Raw genomic sequence first — 15,171 nt, forward strand, 5'->3', positions numbered from 1 at the left:
GCCGGATTAAAAAATACGAACATTAAAATTTAAGAAAAAAGACCGATTCCATAGAGAACTGCTCTATTTAATCCAATTAACATAATTATACAGCAATTCTCCACGAAAACAGCATGGAAAAAAGTGCTCAGATCGGGTTCAACATTTCGTCGCTTGTGTGCTATCTTGTGACACGTCCTATCTTTTTACAACAGACGTGTCACAAGATAGCACACAAGCGACGATTTGTAAAGGGGTTCGCTGGCCGAAATAATTAGACCCGATTTTTGTTTTTTGTTTGGCCATTAGGGTGACCTACGCCGTGTTAGGGTTGTCTGAAAAATGGCCTTTTTCGTCGATTTTCGCAAAAACCTCTTTTTCTAAAAATCATAACTCCTCGCCATTTCGATCAATTTCAATTGTCTTAAGAGCAAATGGAAGGGTAATAGGTTGGCCTTTAATAAAATTGTAAGAAGTTTAAAAAATCTACACCCAAAGGAAAAATATATCTCAAAATCTGCAAACATTGGATTTGCTGCAGAAAATGTCATATTTTATAACATTTTTTGCAGCAAGCCCGTAGATCATTTTTGCCCGCGTGTAAAAATTTCAGCGATCTGCAGTTTTCACCAACACATATAAAGCTGGCCCGTCCCCGAGCAACACTCCAAAGAGAAGCATATGTTGGTGCTCTTTCACTCACTTTTCATCAAGCGTCCATGGCGCGGTGGTAGCGTGTCGGATCAATAACCAAGAAGTTAGTGGTTCAATCCTCGTTCTGCTAAGTGTTTTTTTTTTTTGTGAAATACAACCAAAAAGCCGTCGGTAATGTCGATAATTGTCGGTAACGGGCAAAAATGTCATACTCCTATATCGTAAAAAATGCATGAGGACAGATTTCATGCAGATTCTGATATACTTTCATGCCGCCATGCATCACAATCATGCGACTGCCAGTTGGGTGTAGCATAACATAAGAAAAGGGCGAATGACACTTTAAAATTCCGTTTTTACGGTGTCTGAACCAAAAAGCCTATGTCTAGAAATATTTTTATCGGATTCGCCGGGCATTTTTACGTAACAAATTATAAATGGGAGGAGTTCATTAACAGGACTCCGAGAAATGCTTTTTTGAAAATAAAATCCGTGTATTTCGACGCTCCGCGCGCAAAACTGGAAAATGACGAAAGCAGCAAAAAATCAACTTTTTTCACTGAAACTGCGACAAATTTAAAATTTCAGCGATGACCTATACATGTCTGGGTACCAAATGTTGCATCTTTCAATTTTGGCCGACTGCAGGTGCTTGGGTATCAGAAGATCGGAAATTTTATTCCCTTTCCGATGCCACATAGTTTGACTTGTGAATCGTGGACCGGTTTGGATGCCAGCGGATTTTCCGACGACGTTGTTCCGGGTTGGTACTAAATTCCAACGAAAAATCTATTCTATCGATACAAAGACACCCAAAATGGTGTTATACCCACACCAAAATGTTTATTTAGCAATTCTATGGTAATATATTAACATTTAGTTTAATTCAAAGTTTTCAAATTATGTTTTGATAAGTAACATATAGAATTTCCAGAGTTATGTGAACTTTTAAACTAAGTAGTTAGTAAACTTTATATTCAATCCAAATTATTTTTTAATCAGTCAAGGACGCCTATTTGGAGTTCGTAGACTGGATTTATGGTGATTTGTCAACAAATAACTTTATTTGTTTTAATTTTTCGAAAAGTGTACAAACTTTTTTGCAGCTTTTTTTTTATTTTTGTAATAGTATTTTTATAGAACTTTTTATAGAAATCATCTTTTCATGTTGGCAATGTTGGCCCCGGTCTAACCTAAAGGGTTAGGTCGATAGCTCAGTACAGGTGTAGGAGTCGTCTCCCTGGGTCCTGCCTCGGTGGAGTCGCTGGTAGGCAGTTAAACTCACAATCCATAGGTCGTCAGTTCGAATCCCGGGGTGGATGGAAGCTGAGGTGTAAAAAGAGGTTTTTCAATTGCCTCAACAATCAAGCCTACGGACACCTAGTTTCTAGTAGGAATCTCGCAATCGAGATCGCCAAGGCAATGCTGTAGAGCGAATGATTTGATTTAGATTATTCATGAGCTTTACGTAGCAAAATGTTCGGCATGAGTTTCTGAACAAAACGTAGTACTAGGTTTATGTCAAACTTTGAATTGTTTACATGTTTCGTCACAAATGTGCATAGTGCCCAAGGAGTGTAAATATTTTTTTATAAACTATATCTCAATCAATGAATTTGGCACAGAATTTATTGTGAATTTAGATTTTTATTTTTAAGTTAGGATAAGTTGTTAAAGTCATTTTTTCTCTTTTCAACCCAAATGTATTCTATTCAGTGCACAAATGTAAAACAATTTGAAGTAAATAAATGAATGTGAACAGTTAATAATAAAATGAAATGTACAACAAAGATGAAGAGCATGCCACTTAGAATGTAAATGAAATATAATCATTTTAAGCATGTTAAATAAAAAAAAAACATTTAAAAACAAAAAAAAATATCTGATCAATTATTTCTTTCTGGTAGTTAACACCAAAAAGAACTCATCTGAAACGTAATATGTCAACATTAATGTTAACAAAATAAAGCTGCACACAAACACACACATGTTTGGTAGGAAACAATCCCCATCAGAAAACATCAGCCAATAGCTGGGTTCTCTTCTATTATCGGTGTGCGAAAACCCATCACCCGGTGTTTGTTTACACAGCAAACACTTCTTCATCTCTTTTAGGTTACGTGTTTCGAAACTGTCGGAGCTTTGATGTTTCTTGAAGGATCCTCCCACCCACACCCACAAACACTCACGCACACTGTACCTTCAGCGTCTCTAGAAAGCGAACGGGAACCGGATGTTAGTTTTCGAAAGCTCCATCAACGTCGATGACGGAGCAAGCAAGGGCCTTCCCACTGCCGGAGTACGACAAAACAACAACACCGCAATAACCGGAGAAGCCTTATCGGGTTGAGCGAAATTAGCGGTTGACAACGCAAACAAACTGGGGCTTTCGGGTGTGGGAAACTGGAGCCTGGTCTGCGGGGTCGATTTTGGGACAAAGTTTGCTGTGTCGAGCTGGAAATTTTCCAGGGAAGAGCTTGATTTGCGATAGCGATGGTTGGAAATACACAAAATAAGGTTGGGAGCATTGGTATCAGCAATTTGGAGGTTTCGATAGTAGCTTGTCAAAGCTTACCGGTCATTAATAGATCTTTCAGGAAAATATTGAATGAATTTGTTTTTTTTTTCATTATCATTTCATTCACTAGTAAAAATATTATACTCTAGATTTAGTGTGGACTCCGCAAACAGAAACGAGAGCGCGCATTGTAAACCATAACAAACACGTGTTGTTTTGCAGAAAGTTACGTGCATTGTAAGGAAATTTGGTCGATTTTGGTTGCTGGAGCCCCGAGTCATATATATTTAAGAAATTACATTGGGTGGTTGGGTGGTTAGAGTGTAACAAAAATGACTTTTTGGCGGGCATTCAGGGGTTTGTTCAAATATGGGACCGTTTTTTTCGAAAACAAATGCCAAACTTTGAAGGTCTATATTCCAAAAGATGCGCAAGGATCTGGCCTACACGCCAGTTATGTTGAAAATAATCGATTTAGTCGCCAAAGTGCCTAAAAATTAACATTTTGAAAAAATATCTTTTTACGGGTTAAATCTCATTCAAAATTCAAATGCAAAGCACCAGCTCCTGTTACGTCGAATCAAGCTCATACTTGGGATTTGGGATTTGGGATCAGTTCACCCACCGGCACAAACCCCTGAATGCCCGCCAAAAAGTGGAGCCTAACATTTCTAAAGGGCACATAACTTTTGTAAACAATAGTGTATCCTTTTCACTCAAATGAAAGTTTACATAAGGTGTGAAAGGGACACACTCTTGTTTAAAAAAGTTACGTGCCCTAATGAAATGGCAAACACGAAGTCATTTTTATTGCATCTTATTGGGCATGTACGTGTGTCAAGTTGCTTTTGACTGCATACCCTTTGGCCAGTTGACGCACTTGCAGCAATTTTCAGGGTGTGTCAAGATAGCACCATCAGATTGAAACTTCCTTGATATGAAGAGTAGCAACAATGCACGGAGTTTTTTTTCGTCTTTTGCGAAATAATATTGCCTTGCCAGGATTGAAATCTAATAATGGGAATCCGTGAGGATGGTGCAACGAGATAGCATGATCGCGATGAAGTGTCGATTTGTTTGTTGAACAGTCTCGCCTATCAAGCGCTTCTTGACTTGTCACAACCAACTAATCTTAATATGTCGATGCTGAATCACGCCGTGGGTGGTGTATTTAATTAACCATTTGCTTGCTCTAAATTAGCAACGACGCCTAGGCGCAAACATTTCATCTTTAGCTCAGTCATGTACAGGACTGTTGAATGCCGAGCCGATTGACAGTGATAATTGATATGTTTGATGTTAATCTTGCAAGGTTTTCTGGGAAATAACGTTAGCGCCGTGTTTTTTTTTTTAAAATTAACTGTTCTTTATTGAAAATCCAAAATATACAATCTGTCCATAACCTCAAAGTATGTTTAGAAAATTACAAAATTGTGTTTTAACAAGTTTTTTGTTGTTCCATCGTGTATCTCGCAAAGATTGCTCAAATTTACCTAAACTTGGTGTACCATAATGCTTTAAGTTAAAACTAATTACCTCGCCTATTAGAAAAAGTGCTGCCTTCAATCTACTATCCTTACTATCAATATCCGTTGCTAATATTTCTTCAGGATCATCGATCATAATTTTTAATTTTACATTGAGTACATTCTTTAGCCAAATCCAAATAATTACTGATCCTGTACAATATTTTATCCTATGCTCCGTAGTATCGATAGAATTACAAAAATCACAAATATTGTTTTCTACACCTCTAACGTTATTTCTAAACTGCTTTGATTTTGTGCAAATGACGTCATTCATTACTAAGAAAAGAGCCTCTCTTGAATTTGATGTCAAAAAATTACTACCGTAAACTGGGGTGACTTTGATAGCCCGGGGTGACATTGATAGAAATTTGATTTGGCCACTAATTTGGATACATCTAATGTAACAGTCACATTTTTACATATATGTTCGATAATAAGCTATCCCTTAATGCTTACATACTCAAAATTCTTAAAAATGTTTAGATATTAATTTGACGGGCATTTGAAAACCCTATCAAAGTCACCCCGGGCTATCAAAGTCACCCCAGTTTACGGTACTAATGTTTTCCCAAATAAGCTTCCAATCAAGATCAGGGTTTTCTTGAACCACTTTTGGTACAAATATTTTTTCTGATTGTAGAAATCTATAAATTGACTTAGTTGTTATTAAATCTTGATATAGAGCAATACGCGAAACTTCACTCAGCCATTCTCGTGTTGCTTTTGTTAGAGAAGTATTTTGACATTGTGCCATCATGAAACGGTCCATAGGGTCATCAGCATCAGGATAAGAGAATAAAATATTTTTTATAAATAAAGCTTTTGATTTCAAATCTACATCTACTAATCCTAAACCTCCATCACTTACATCTAAGAACATCTGATTACGGGTTACAGTAAAAAAGTGGTTATTCCATAGAAACATCGAACAACTTGAATATATTTGAGCAATATGCACTTTATTTGGCGGAAAAACTTGAGCCAAATACCAAATCTTTGAAAGTATAAATGTATTTAATATCCAAATTTTTTGTATCAAATTCAAATGACGCGAAGAATGCAATATTAAACAATGTTTTAATTTTTGTATAACAGAATCATAATTTAATTTAACAGTTCGAGAAAAAGAATTTTCAAAATAAACTCCTAGTATTTTTAATGCGTCCTTTTCCGGGATTAAATGCGGACCGGAGACACAGTTATTTAACCGCATAAAGTGCGATTTGTTAACGTTCAGTTTTATTTTAGAGTATATACTAAAATAATTGATCATGGGGATCGAAGTAAGCCGTGCGCGAGATCGGATGCGTTTTTTCCGATGACGTTTTTTATCAAAGATTTATTTGCAAAAGTGAATTATGAAGATTAACGAAAAGGGAATTTTGTGATAAATTCGTCGGGAAGTTTAGCTCGTTCCGGAATTGTCCGAGTTTCGTGTGCTCTTCCGATTGGTGTCAACGGTGGCCAACGCAATCGTCAGCGACGCCAACCAGCAGCAAAAGCAGATCGAAGATGAAGGCTCAATGGTCCAGGATTCTACGGTCGATGAGCAAGTTGAAGGTTCAAGCGAGCCGGAGAAAACGCGGTGGCCAACAGGGATCTGTAGGAGCAGCAGTAGCAAATCGGGAGATGGGGTTCTTCTCCCAGTGTAATTCCAAGGTCAACCGTTGGGCCCGACGGTGCTGTTTCCAGTACCAGGTTTTGTCATCTTCGACGTTTGAAGTTCTGCAGATCGCAAGTAAATGAAGCTCAAAAACTAGACTCGACGATATCAACAATTGGTGAGCCCGTTCTTGTTATAAAAACAAATATTCTAACACTTATTCTAACATTCACTCATATCATTCAAGACAACCACGCCCAATTATTACTATATACGTGGTAGGGTGTTCCCTTAGTCGTTCGCTGTGAGTTGTGGATTGCCTGCTTCTCTAATGAAGGTTCGACTGGGGGGGCATGCTTATTAATTTCTCGTCGCTCCATACCCTCAGTGACGTGATGGGAGCAAGGGCGTCTATGCAAAGTGTCCCTACACCCGCTACAAATTCCCGGCGCTTGGGGAGGGAAGAGGGTAACCATTTTGATCTATGCGCCGGTATTTGTAGCACTAAAATTCGTGCAAAAAAACTTATGCACGTGGGTGTACAGATTACGGAGTAAAAGATGATCGAATTGTTCACCTAGCGCTCACATGTGTTCCAGGACCAAGTTGCCTGCGGGTATGGGGATCATACATACATACATACATATACTAAAATAATTGATCATCTCCAGTACCGTATCGAACTCATGATCATTGAGAATGAAAATGTTGAGATCATCTGCATATGCTATTACCTTAATAAAGGTATCAGCAATGAAACAACCTCTAACATTATCACTAATCAAACGTATCAATGGCTCGATGTACAATACGAAAAGGGCCATACTTAATGGACAACCTTGACGTACGGATGATTTAATTTCGATGGAGTCGGTTAAAAAACCATTAAAGAGTATTTTCGATGTCGCTTCTTTGTATAAATTTTTTAAACAGTTGATGAATGGTTCCGGAAAATCAAATTTATTTAGCACGTCCCACAAGAAAGAATGGTTTACTTTATCGAAAGCTTTTTCTAAATCCAAACTTAGCAAAAGTCCTTTAAACCTTTTGGTTTGTCCTGCACGAATTATGATGTTTCGAAGAGTTTTAAGATTATCAACACATGATTTATCTATGTTACATGCAGTTTGACCGGGCCCAATTATCTTTTTCATCAATGGTTTTAAACGATTTGCTAAAATTTTTGTAAAAAGCTTATAATCACTATTTAACAAGCTGATTGGACGCTTATTAGAAATTTCGTATTGGTCACAACCTTTTTTTGGAATCAAAGATATTATACCTTTTTTAAAATCTCTAGATGGATTGACGCCATCTACAAGATAACTATTAAATAAAATAACTAAATCATCTAATAAAATATCTGAAAAGTGCGAGTAAAATTCATATGTAAGACCATCTGGCCCTGGCGTTTTCTTTTTAGCGACTTCTTTGAGAACAAAAATTAATTCATCTTTATCAATCGGTTTAGAAAGACTCATTTGATCTTGGACTGAAAGTTTTTTGTGAACATGACTGAGAACATTATCATTATTTTGATCACTGTTATCAGCTGCAAAAATTGAATTGAAATGTGCAGTAATAAATTGTTTTAATCTGCAATGCTCATTCGTAATCTCGCCGTTAATTCTAAGCTTTAAACTATAATTTTCAGTTTGATTCTTAATTCTAGATGAAATTTGAAATAAACTAAGTCGTTCATCAGTTAAAATAGATCCAGAACTTGTTTTTAAACTTAAATTATTTAATCTACTTTGTTCAATTTCTAATAATTTTGATCTAACTAAGCATAATTCATTATATACATTTTCTCCGACGGATTGTTTTTCAATTATTTCATTTAAACAAGTGTAAAAAAAGTTTTTTTCTCTATGTATTTGCTGATTAAAAAGAAAACTTTGACTTTTGAAGTATTTCATTATTCTAGATTTTGTTGAATCGTTCCACCAAAAATTAAAATTATTTATGTACATGTTTTGCTTCTTCCAATTCTCAAACAAAGTTTTTAAATCAGCTGTAATCTCTTCATTCATAATTAAACTAGGATTTATTTTCCAATAACCTCTACCTCGTGTTTGTAAAGGAATATTATTTGGAACTTTATATTTCAAAATTACTGCGTGGTGATCAGAAAACGCCACAGCAGAAGTATTGATCGATCTAACATTATTTATTAATTCTAAAGGTGCATAAAACCGATCAAGTCTCGATTTAGAATCACCCCTTATAAAAGTGAAATTAGTTTTTTGATTAATTTTATGTTCTATGTCATGTAAATTCAAAGATGTTACTAATTTTTGCAATCCAGAGCAGATGTTTTTGTTTGAACTGTTCGAGTCAGATGGTAACAGGATGCAATTAAAATCACCCACAATGATGTTCTTTTTTGTAAACGATAGATGAGGGATTATATCAAAAGTAAAAAAAGAGTTCCGTTCATTACGATAATTGGACCCAGAAGGTGCGTAGACATTAATAAAATTAATATCATCGATTAAAATAGAAGATAATCGACCATTCGGATTGATGAGAACATTGTCAAAATTTATATTTTTCCTAACGAGGATGGCTGTGCTTTTGTTATCAGTGCTAATGTTTACGATCGCTGTGTGAGAAGGAAGAAATCCGAAATCTTCAAAGGCAACTTCTTGTAAGAAAACAATATCAATATCTGAATTCTAAATAAAATCTTTCAAGAGAGACTTTTTTAGCAAAGAATTGATTGCGTTAATATTGATGGTACATATACTACGAAGAAACATTCTCCTACACTACTACCTACTCCGCGAGACAACGCGTGCTTGGTTGAGGTTATGGACACTTACTTCGCTGGTTTCAACAACGACCGCGTGGAGATCGTTGAGAGAGGTTTTGACTGATCTTTTTTACCTATTTTGGATTTTTTGTTTTTCTTTCCTCCGCTGACTTCCTTGAACGGAAGCTGTCCGGTGCTGTCCTCTGGTCCCTCGCTGCTGTTGGCCTCTGGATCCGATGACGGCTCCGCCGGGCGTTTAACACCCAGTAGACCCCCCCCCTTTCCCAGTACCCGCACCCCGGTTGTGGTCCCCAATACCCCCCTCATCCCCGGTACCCGAACCCACACCCTGATGGCCCCCCTCATCCCCAGTGTCCATGTTCTCCAACTCCAGCTGCTGGTTAGTTTCCGCACTTACTTGTGGCTCTTCGATGACTGCTGGTGTACCTGTTGCTTCCGTCGGCGGAGTCGCCGGGCCGGACAAACCTTGTCCTCCTGCCGGTGGGCTGGTCGCCGATTTGTCTCCTTCTGCGCTTGGGACTGGTTCCTGAACTGCTTTCACGAGTCGTTCCATGACGGGTGTCATCGGCGGCTCGCTAAGGTACGGTGCGTGAACAGGCCTCCCCTGGGCGGTCACGGTGCTATAGGACCGTGATCCGCCGCTGCCTGACGAACTGTTGGCCAATTTGGGACAATTCGATTTCACATGTCCCTCCTGCTTGCAAAAGAAGCATCGATTCTTGAGACCGTCGTAGTATATCCTGGCCCGGAAGTGTCCGATGAACAGGCCGGCCGGGATCTCCTTCGCAATCTCCATATGCACGCCACGGACGCCATTGAAGATGTTGAGGTTACATTCGGGCGAGTAACGCTCTCGCACGTGTTGACGGATGGTGCCAAACTGCCCGAGAACTTGCGCGATGGTCTTGTCGTCTATTTCCGGCGGCAAATTGAAAATGCGTACGTAGCGGAAGATTCGACTGGCCACCACGAGGGTAACAGGTGACCTTGAATCGTCGTCGTACCTGAACATGTACAGCTCCTCGAGCCTACCACAGTACTCGGTAAAGGTTGGTTCATCCATGAGTTTGATGTAGAACGAACCATCATTCTCGTCTTTGTAGACGGAATGAAGATCGGCCGCTCCCAGTTTCAGTGTTCCGGTAACAAATTTCAGAACCTCGAGATTCGAGGGTATCTTCGAGCCTTGCTGGAAGCAGAGCTTCAGCGTGTTCTTTCGAACTCCGGTTTCCATGTCTTTATCTATTAAACAATAGATTCTGCTAATCCACCACATACTACTACCACGGCCGCGCCGCGCGCGAGAAATTTGCTTTTTTTTCGGGAGCGTTTGCCACTATCGACTGTTCGGCTCAACGTATCGTCCGAGAATGCGTTTAGTTGAAACTTGTCATTTTATCAACAAACGTTATTGGATCTTGATAATATTTAATTTAGATGAAGTAGTTGAATTGTGAGAACTTGTTTAATCCGTCATGTAAACAACAGGGTCCTGAAGCCCCATGTAAATTTGTATGTACATCGGTAAAAAAACACACAATTTCTGTAACAAATAAAAAATAACAAACTCAAGATACTTTCTGATAAAAAATGCGGCTAGGTTAATTTTTCAAAATTAATTTAAAAATCCAGTTTAAGCTCTTTATGATTGTACAATTAAAGCTTAATTATAGGACACAAATATCACAAACAAAAGGTTTATTCCCCGCCAACTCACACAGCAGTTGCTCAAACACTCTCGATTTGTGTGAAATTTTGTTCAAAGATGTTATTTTAGTTCTTGATTACGAATCCGAATTTGGTGTCAAAGAAATTTTTATGCAAAGTTGGAAGCCCGAATTTATGGTGCGCTAAAACTTCATAGAAATAGTAGCTTGAACAACAAGCTGCAGAAAGCAGATTTTTTCAGCACGAGTCGTACATTTATCCAACGAGGTTTACCGAGTTGGATAAATACGACGATTGCTGAAAAAATCATGTTTTGCAACAAGTTGCTTTATAGTAGTTTATGCAACAAGTTGCAAAAAGAGGATTTTTTCAGCACGAGTCGTACATTTATCCAACGAGGTTCACCGAGTTGGATAAATACGAAGAGTACTGAAAAAATCAATTTTTGCAACGAGTTCCATACAACATTTTTTGCAATTCCAAAAAACACACACTGAGTGAAATTTTAAGTCAAATTTTCATGTATTTTGTCAATAAATCGTTTAAATCAAAAAAATGTTGAAAAGTGTTACTTTTCGAAACAAGTGCTGAAAAGTTCAACTTTTCAGCACCTATTTCAGTGCTGAAAAGTAGAACTTTTTAGCATTTATTTTGAAAAGTGTTGCTATTCGATTCTGTTATTTTTGGTACAGAAAAGTAGGCTATTTCGTCGTTCGAGAATGACAGGAAAAGTAAGTAGTTTCACGACGGAATTGCAAAAAACATTTTTTGCAATCATCCATGTTCAAACATCCGTTCAAAACAAAAAAAAATGGTAAAATTTTATTTTTCAATATCAGTGCTGAAAAGTTCAAATTAATATTAATTATATTAATAATAATTAATTTTCCATTCAGTTTTTTTTGTAGGGAAAAGTAGGCCGTTTCGTTTCTCCAGAAGGATAGGAAAAGTTGACAGTTTTACAATGGAATTGTAAAAATGTTTTTTTGCAATTCCGTCTTGAAACTTCCTACTTTTCCTGTCATTCTCGCGTGACGAAACAGCCTACTTTTATCTACTAAAAATAACAGAATCGAATAGAAACACATTTCAAAACAAATGCTGAAAAGTTCTACTTTTCAGCACTGAAATGGATGCTGAAATGGATGCTGCACTTGTTTTGAAAAGTAATACTTTTCAACATTTTTTTTTATTTAAACTTCATCATCCCGGTACGAGAATCGAACTCACGACCTCTGGATTGGAAATCCAGCACGCCGTTAGTCGAAACCCATCCCCTACCTGTCAGTATTCCCAGTGAACAGATTTACTCTTTGAAGGGATCTGACTTTGCCGAGCCAGACAGGAAACGAACCCATCACCTTCCGCTTACATGGTGAAACCCGTAACCTCACGGCCACGGAAGCTGGGCAAAATTTAAACGATTTATTGACAAAATACATGAACATTCGACTTATAATTTCACTCAATGGGTGTTTTTCAAAAATGCAAAAAATGTTGTATGGAACTCGTTGCAAACCTTGATTTTTTCAGCACTTGTCGTATTTATCCAACTCGGTGAACCTCGTTGGATAAATGTACGACACGTGCTGAAAAAATCTTTTTTTTTTTGCAACTTGTTGCATAAGCTACTATTATTTGACCCTGTTGCTCCCATGATAGCTTTAGTGTTCCATAAATATTTAACTTCAATATGACATTTGACATTGATGCCTCTGTGCTCTCTTGTACTAATTAGATAGGAAAACCAGCAAGCTTAGAACAAGAGAGCATAGAGGCATCAATTAACGGGTAATTATTATTATTTCTTCATTTTTTGTCATGCCCGGTCATAAATAGATCTAATTTTCAATTTATTCAATATGGATGTAATTTCGCAACAATTATCCAGAACAATTCTCAGGTTGGAATGCTTCAGAATTATGATTTTCTAAAATAAAGTCACATTTTCAGAACAGCTGATTATTTCAAAAAGAACAGTGAATTGAAATCCAAATATGATCTTTTATTTTATTTTTTTTTAAACGTCATTAAAGGATTGGTACAAAAAAAACATGAAAATTCTTCAAATTAATTTTCAGGAATTTCCGAGAATTTTACAAATTTCCCAAGAAACAGAAACTAGCAGCTAGCAGTGATGGGTATTCCAAAAGTTCCCGGGACGGGATGCCGTAGGCTTGCTAAATAAGGAGTGTTTTGTTTATTTAAAGTTTGATCCAGTACCTTTTTTTAATATTCATTATGAAGATGATTGAAGATGATTATTTTTTACTATCCGAATGGTGAAAATCTCATGGTGAATCTGCATGCAAAAGCATGCACATCACCTTTGTTTAAAAAGTCACTTAATATTGCACACTGCATGTACATTTTTTTGTAAACACAAATAAAAAAGTTGCAACCGACGGTATTCAAACCCAGCACCAACAGTGAGGACTGGCGCCTTAGCCCGCTCGGCCATCAGACCGATGACGAAAGGATAAACATTTCGTTCATGTAGTTTTACCATACTGATGAGCTACATATTTCAGGTGTAATATTACATATCATTTCATAAAATAATGCAAAATTTATTTTACTCGCTGCTGGATAACTCCTTTTTGTGCTGTAGCCATTAAATCGCATTAATCGTTTAGGGACCATCCATAAACCACGTGGACACTTTAGGGGGGGGGGGGGTTAGCGATTGTCCACGCTCCATACAAAAAAGATTTTTTTTGTATGGACAATTGTCCACGAAGGGGGGGGGGGGGTTGAGATTCCCAAAAAAAGTGTCCACGTGGTTTATGGATGGTCCCTTACACACGAATCATTTTCCACGTAGGGTAGGGTAGTCATCAATGAGACACTTTGGATTTTCAACTTTCAACGATTTTTCTAATTTTTTCATTTGCATGTTTTAATGAGCTTTTAGTTGCATTATCTTTCTTTTAATGTGTTCTAACATTGACCAAAATATGAGATCGATCCGAGATCTACAGCCAGAGTTATTCAACTGTCTCATTGTAGACGCACTTGGCAGGAACAATGAGACAGCTGGGGAACAATGAGACACTTTACGAAAATCAACATTTTTCTAGCAAAACATCATGTTTTTGTATTGTTCCATTGCAGGTGACTTGCCTTGAACATTTTAGAGCAATTTTGCCAACATGAAACTTTTAATAACAAAAGTTACACTAAAAAGTATTTAAATTTTGTAAAATCCATATATTAATACCAAATAACTTTGTATTTTTGGTTAAATGAAGTTGAAACTCTATAAATATGCCAAAAATTTAATTCATGTTTTGAAAGATTTCCATCGATTTTGAAAAGTTTATTGAAGAAAAATCAAAGTGTCTCATTGTTACCCATGGGCTGAAATGAGTGGGGAACAATGAGACAGCCCTGGATTCTGGGTATATTCTAAATTTTGGCCAAATCTAATGAAAGGACATTGTAGCCCAACTTAATCCCTATGGAACGTCGAAAGAAATTTGAAGAAATATTAGTTTTGGTGTAAATGGCAGCCTACGAGCGAAAAAGTATTTTTTGTCCATAATTTACTTTTACACCCCATAATCAAACATTTATGAATTACTTTTCAAGGGAGCGTCCATAACCAAAGCTACTAATATGGCAGACGTGTATCCAGTAGACACACCTTTCCCCCAAATATGAGCCTGATTGGTTGAAACTACGACTTGTGAGAGCAATTTTATCATTGTTCCCCGTGTCTCATTGATAACTACTCTACCCTACATCTCTTTTAGGAACTCTGACAAAGTGGCACGAAATCACGATCAAATTTGTGTCCCAATTTATTGCCATAATTGTGCCGGCACGGAACAGATTCACCGGAAAGATGGCCCATTGCTACCGGAAGTATACGAATTTCATCAATCATAATCAAGCACCAACCGGTATTGCTAATAGCTGTCTCTCTTTCTCTGTGCTGCCTAACATCCTGTGTGCGCCATTACAGTCAAATCCGTGAAGGGTGGCCGGATGGATCCTTTAGGTCGTCGTCGTCGTCGTCGATTTCCTTCACTGGACAAAGATTGCACGGTGGAAAAGTCACAGCTTGAGGCCACCACCAGCTGGAAAGGTGATCGATCTCGCAGCCCGGGAAATGTTTATGCCCGATGATTGAGCACATTCCTTCCGGGCAGTTCCGGATTCGGCTGCGTTGAGGGTGAGAGGAATTACCGCGTCAATAATCGCGTCCCCGGGGCACGTTCTACCGGTTGGTGGTAAGGTTATGTTAATTTATGCCGTCATAATTGAATTATTTGCTGTGTGTCACAGAATGGTTGAGGCTGAAGGAAGCTTTGTCAGCGGAATCAGTCAGCCGAATTGAGGGCTTGGGTGTGACCACAACAATGTGCCAAGTGATGCATGCTTGTGGCGCGGTGATTTAAAGCTCATAACTTCAAGGTTCAGATTACTGGGAGGATATTTT

This window comes from Culex pipiens, chromosome 2, assembly GCF_016801865.2.
Source record: "Culex pipiens pallens isolate TS chromosome 2, TS_CPP_V2, whole genome shotgun sequence".
NCBI lineage: Eukaryota > Metazoa > Arthropoda > Insecta > Diptera > Culicidae > Culex > Culex pipiens.